The sequence below is a fragment of the Zonotrichia albicollis genome, chromosome 1 (assembly GCF_047830755.1).
Source record: "Zonotrichia albicollis isolate bZonAlb1 chromosome 1, bZonAlb1.hap1, whole genome shotgun sequence".
NCBI lineage: Eukaryota > Metazoa > Chordata > Aves > Passeriformes > Passerellidae > Zonotrichia > Zonotrichia albicollis.
Genome location: NC_133819.1, coordinates 124,532,486 through 124,539,553, shown reverse-complemented (window position 1 = coordinate 124,539,553; position 7,068 = coordinate 124,532,486).

The window sequence follows — 7,068 nt, the reverse complement described above, 5'->3', positions numbered from 1 at the left end:
TACAAAGAATACATTGGTGAGTGGCCCATGCCCTGACCATATCTGGGATGCAGTTATCAGTCAAAGCTGAGCCACTCTCAGTCATACTGGGTGGCTGCTGCCTCCTCACTCTTCTATCTGCATTTCCTAGTGGGAAGAAAATTATTTCTATCCTTCCTGGTGCACTCAAGTTGAAGGAATGGGAAATGTACTGCAAGCAAATGTCTTACAAAAATGGAGAGACAATGCCATAATACTCTTCTTTTCCCAGAAGTCATGTGTTTGCCATTTTCTCCAATTAGTGCGCAGAACTTCTTTCCTCCACATTCTTCCTCCTACTCATTACAATTTCCCCACCTTTGTGAGTCCCAAAACCAGAGGCCCTATCATTAATCTTCTTTCCCAAAGTGTTTAGGTCCATGAGATCTGGCTTTAATTACCAGCCATGAGAAGAACTAATTACCCTGGCCTAACAAAGACAGGATGACGGAAGGGGGGTGGTGTTGTGAGAATCTGACAGTGCACATCTTGGCATATTAGATATTCCCATTGCTGCTTCTCTGTCACTTGAAAAGAGAGATAAAAAGACAAGTATGCAGGAGTTACTCCAAGTTTACAAATGCCTCCAGAGATACCTCCGTGGGAATTTAAGTTTGCCTTGTGGGAGTACTTGTAGAGTGCAGAGAAAACAGATAGCACTTCCAACAGTGAATGCATAATCATAATGAGCTGACCAGTGACTCAAAGCTGAGCTATGAAAGCCTAAAATAAGCATTACAAATGTGGGAGTCTATAATTCTCAATCAAGGGACAAAATGTTTCACTGCTTTAAATGTAAATAAGTTACTTATCCTTCTGTCAGCTGAGGTTGGATGTGGCCACATCACTTCTGAAAAATTCTCATTTTCTATAGAATTGGGTTACTTCATAATACATTTAATATCTCAAAACCACTCTTTTTTAAAAAATAATCTTATTTAGCAAGGAAGACTGGAACACTGACTTACAAATAAACACTTTACATTGAACAAAGCTACAGCTTGTTGAAGTTAAAGCACTTCAATATTTCAGTCAATAAAACCTGTTGTTTCTCTGATCCTTCTATGTGCATAAATGAATTGACTGGGTGATTTAAAGTATAAAGTGTAACACAGGAATAGCATTTAAAGGGAAGGATGTGTATGGCAAATTTATGTTACTTAGTAACTGGGACAATAACATTAAAAATTATAAGTGAAATGGGAGCCATTCCAGGAAAAACACATAATGTCGAGCTTGCAACTAAAGCATCTTGCAGAAGGCTTGAAAAGGCAAAAAAGGTTGCAAATTCTCTGGAGAATCTGGCATTCAGCTATTGGTTTTGCTAGTTATTGGGGTTTTGGTTGTGTTTGTTTAATTGATTGATTTTATTATTGTTGTTTTGTTCATTTTTTTTTCTTTTTTTCCTGACTGAGAACTGTGGCATAACGCATCTGGCACAGATGGAATGGAGTTTGTGCCCAGCAAGTCATCAGCTGTGCTTCATCTTTCCTTGCCCTCATAGCCTGGGCCGCTTCCTCCTCTACTCTGTTCCCAACATACTCAGCAGTTCTTCCTTAACTGGCAAATCTGTGTCAGGGATATTACTGATTATTACTGATGCTTGGAAGATACCACATTGACAGCCCATGCTGCTTTGCTATTTTAATGCATCTGAAGTTGTCCGAAACCTGGTGTTAGCCGGGCTTCCAAAAGCAACGTTTCTGTGCTAATGTGCTGCTCTGCCTGGTTTAAAAGATGCCTCTTCCTGCCTGGTTTTAATGTTTTCTACTGAAAAACAGTGGCTCTTTTATTGCCCAGATTGGTATGCAGCAAGGCCTTTCCTCCAAAGTGCAAAGTCTGCAGAAGCAGCTCTGCTGTGCCACCACACCCAAACATTGGCTCACCTTAACTCAACTGCTACGTGGTTTGTGCTACATTATTAAATATTGCTAAGCTTTTAAATTTTATTTACTTCAGTAAGATTTTGGTCCATTTTCTATGATTCATGACTCAATCTGTGATGCAGAATTAATAATTTTTAATTGTCATAATAGCTGTGGCACCTATGTTATGAAAATTAGAAAAACAGTAGCCATCTGGTGAATATAATTGGGGTCTGAATTCTCTTTAAGTGATTCTGTTAGAAGGCCTACCCTTTGAGGGATGTTGTTCAGAGTTAGTAGCATTTCGTCAGTTTGAAAGAGGTACGAGAGAGAATGCTATATAACAAAGTATCCTGTGGGGTTTTGACATAACATGAAAAAAGTTGCTTCATTCAAGTTCTTAGGGTAAATTTGTTTTGGGTTGTGTTTTTTAAATACACCTAAACTGCACAGATTGCATAGAGAAACTATTTTCAATTCTCTTGATGCCTCCAAACAGGCAAACTGTGTTGAAGAGCTGTTGTGTCAATGGTTTATGTTGCAGCTGACTCATCATGACTTTCATGCACACATAAAGGTAAACAGAAAAATTTTTGTTAATTTGCTGAGTGCTGTGCAATCCTTCATGTATCTGAAGCGATCATCCATCTGAAGTTGTCTACAATAAATATATAAAATAAAAATGCTTTAAGTAACACATTATCTTTTCCAAGGCTCATCAACAATGAATGCTGCAAGTATTTTTATATTCAGGTTGCTTCTCAAATTTGTGTGACAGACCAGAAGCAAAATACTCCACCATGAATGGCCTGTAAGACATCTGGGGCAGTAAGTGATGCAGACTGTGCAATGGCAGAAAGGAATGCACGTTTCTGAGCTCAGCTCACTTTGGCTATTAGCAAGCATTTATTTTCTGCATTATATGAAAGACTCAAAGAAGTTTTATGGTCTGTGTAATGCAGAAAGCAAACCTCTCTAGTTATAATTGTCTATGAATTCCAGACTAGGGATTCCCAGTCCACAAATCCCAGCTAATCTATTTTTTTCCTCTTATTTTCATGGGACCAATGGTCACAGGGAGTTGGGAGTCTCACACAGGCAATAATTTCTTCACTTCCTGTGCTTGAAGTCTAGTGAGGTGTGAAAGATCAACCTGTCCTGACAGACCAACTAGACCAACATGAGGAATATGTGTGTCTGAGTGTCATGGAGGAAGAGGGAAGGAAGTGGTGGAAGTGGCGGAAGTGGCGGAAGTGGCGGAAGGAAGGAAGTGGCGGAAGGAAGGAAGGAAGTGGCGGAAGGAAGGAAGGAAGGAAGGAAGGAAGGAAGTGGTGGAAGGAAGGAAGGAAGTGGTGGAAGGAAGGAAGTGGCGGAAGGAAGTGGTGGAAGGAAGTGGCAGAAGGAAGGAAGGAAGTGGCGGAAGGAAGTGGCGGAAGGAAGTGGCGGAAGGAAGTGGCGGAAGGAAGTGGCGGAAGGAAGGAAGGAAGGAAGGAAGGAAGGAAGGAAGGAAGGAAGGAAGGAAGGAAGGAAGGAAGGTCTCAAAAATCCCTTAAAGGAATAATGAAAAATGTTATTATTTACAGATCAACGTGCAAGATTCATAAAACAGTAAACAGTTCAATGAACTAAAAGAATTATGAAATATTTCTTATAGAAACAGTTTATAAATTATATTTAAAAAGGAAAGGTAGAACATGACAGAACCAGGAATTTTTTAAAATAAGATTCAGGTGGACTTTCTTCCATGCCTAATTATTTAATGTTCAGCTTTCTAGTGTGCCTTCAAACTGAGCACTTCTACATGATTTCTTCTTTTGAACTGAAAACAAGGATTTAAAACAGTGAGCTCTAACACCTTGACATTGAATTAGCTCCTGCATATAACATGACTAAATACTAAAATCTTTTTTGAACAAATAATGACTTATCACCATATACTTTTCACACCATCTATTCTAAAACAATTGTGTCTCATTGAAATGGTGAGTTATTCAATAAAAACCATAAGCAATTTGATCAGGGGAATTTTATCCAATAACAGGATCATCAGACAGACAGTACGGATAACTACTTGATAAATATGTGTAAGAAATAAAATAGCAATTATAGCAATTAATAGCTATGGGTAAAAGCAAAAGAACTATGCTCTGGCAAAACACCAGAAGATTATATATATAATTAATTTTAAATGTAGATAGTATTTTTCACCCTAGTAGGTTCTAAACTGGTATAAACAGTCTCTGTGTAATGCCTATAATATGTAGGGTAGGGGAGAAATAGAGCATCTGTTTATTGCTCTACAGTAATGCTGGACTACATAGCTTTGGAGAGGAAATTTCTCTGTGGAAACAAGTGAGGAATTTGAGGGTGCAGAGTACTGTTACCCAGACTGATTTTTGCCCAGGCCATCAGCTTTAAGATCTTTGTTCTCATAAATGGGACATGAAATCTCTGAAATTACCATAGGCAGCAAGGATATGTTTGTCTTTGTAATAACACTATGTAAGCCACAGAGTTTCTGCAAATACATGTTGCACCCAAGAATCTGTAGGATTTAGAAAAAGGTTCCCAGAACGCTGTGATCCCACTCCCTCCCAGTTCTCAGGTTTTCTTTGGGAAGAAGCTGTTCAAGTAATATAGCAGCCTGGCCTATGGATGCTTGAGTCCTGACGGCGTGAGTTGTGGAAGAAGGGTCACAAAGCAGCCCCATCATGTGGTGCAGGGGTACTAAACACCACCACCTATCACTTCAGTCAGACTAAACAGCTTGTACATGTGTCTATGAACATTAAATTCACTTCAAACAGCAGGGAGCAGGCAACCTACTGTTTGAAATAAGAATGTGAGCTTACAAATCACCCACTGTTGAGGGACTCTCCGCATCAGACCCCAAGCCAGGAGGCAATCTAGCTTTCACTCTGATGGTTCCTACAGCATTGAACTGGCTTCTTTGCAAAATCCCATTCAGTTCATCTCTGCCTGTTTTTGAAATAACTCCCCTCCAAGACCCTTCCTGCCCGAAAGGTGTTTGCAAAGTTACTGTGCTCATAAATAGTTTAGATCTTGGTTTGTCTTGGTTGGGTTTGAGTTTGGGTTTTTTCTTCATATTTTGTAGGGAGGTCTTATTATTTGAAATAATTTCTTTGCCTTAATTACCTTTCATTTTCCATTGGTCTTAGTACTACACCACAGAGAACCAAAAACCCCTCACTACTTTGGTTTACTTACCATTGTTTGATATTGCACCATTTACCAAACTTTCCAGACACCAGTGATGAACAATAGCATGGTGGGCCACTAAAACATGGTATCCATTCCTAACAGAACTCATGGCAATCTTGCTGAAACCAGTAATATTATTGCTTTGGCAAAAAACCAGTTTAAATCTCACCTTATCAGCCAAATTAGAAGCGGATAGGTTTCCAGGAAGGCATTTTCCCATTGGGTACAACCACAATGTAACCAATATAAAAACACATGGGATTTAGTTTAGAATGTCTTTCGTTGTATGGAAGTCCTATAGCACTTTATCACTGTTGTTCTAAGTTAGCTGATTTGTTTTAAGGTTCTTTGAAAAGCTTAAATATGAAAAAGGAAATGAGATTCCTTATTTTCACAAAGTTCTCAATCCAGAGGTATATAATATATAAAATCTTCAACGAAAGTAATCTACTACTAAGATAAGTGGGAAGTTTATTGGGAAGCTCTGTTCTCATTTTCAGTGGTATCTTTTTATATCACCATGCATTTTCCTAAACTTCCATATACATTTAAAAAATTATTTTAAAAGAACAAGCTAGTTCTATCCTGTACTAACACATAGGTGCTAATTTCTTAGTTAAACATTATCTGTCATATGAGCCAGTCACCCCTGAGTGTTCACTTTTGTGTGAAAACTATTCTGGAAGAGTACTTTTATTAGGATGTATTGCCTGCCTAATTTCTCTACAGTAATTAAAAAAAAAAGTTACATGTACAGACATGCAAAGCCTGTGTTTTTAAGGTGCTTGAATGTGTGTCAAGAAAAATAGCAAAATAAAAATTCTTATATTTAATATTAGACTTGTCAACATGATATATATATTTTACAGGCATTTCAATCTCTAGTTACTTTGATGTGGTTATGGTGGAAAATAATACTAAATATAGAATCATGGCAATTAAAATAATTCCTCTACTTGTAGTTACAAAACTTTGGATATCTGTATTTTAGAGACACATCTGAAGGCCACATAGTTTTGAATCTACTGTAAACATTGTGCATTTTGACACTGACCGTTTGCCACATAGCAAATATTTCACTGTTATAATTTACATGGTATCAAAGGGGGGAGGGAGAAACAATAGTCAGTAGGGTGAGGCACTTCTTTTTCTTTCTTGCTGAAATTATATGAAATCAGACAATTTTAAATTCTACGTTCCAGAGTAACTTGTAATAATTTTTAAATTTTGAGAATATATGGAGTCCAGAATTTCGGAGGAGGCCTTAACTTTTACAAGAAGATCTGGGCATTTATAGACAAGATTCTGGAAAATAAATTTGGCTCATCTTGGTAAGTATCAACTCTCCTCTCCAGACAGGCTTTATCTCTGCTTGCAGAACTCTTACTTTCATAAGAAGGAACATGAATGTTCTAGAGGTAAGATTCAATATCCTTAAAAAGTATCCTCTTAAGAGAGGCCGCAGGAGACCCATTGCTTGAGTCATTTAAATCTAAACTGGACAAAACTTCAGAGAGGACACTATAGGGAACAGTTTTGGATGAGTGGGGACTGTACAAGTTCATTTAACAAATTGTTCCCATTCCTAGCTCCTGTGATTTTGCAGCAACTTCTATAAGATGCAAAATACACAGAACTTCCAAGATGGTTGAGCACCCAACCAATGGGTTGAGCAGATAGCCAAAGTTTTGTAACTACAAAAAGAGGAATTATTTTAATTGTCATTTTAATCTTATGTCTTTTTCTAGAGCCACATTATATAGGTCTTATTTAGTTGTGCCATAAACTAGGGCTAGACACAGCAGATATATTATGGGATTATGATTCACAGTGGCACACTTCCTCAAAATATCAATGCTATTGTCAAACATTTAAGATCATGCTCTTTCAGTTCTTCCACTAACAAAACTGCATAATTTCATTGTAAATTTTTTAGCTATAGCTAAAATCATCATTACTTTGT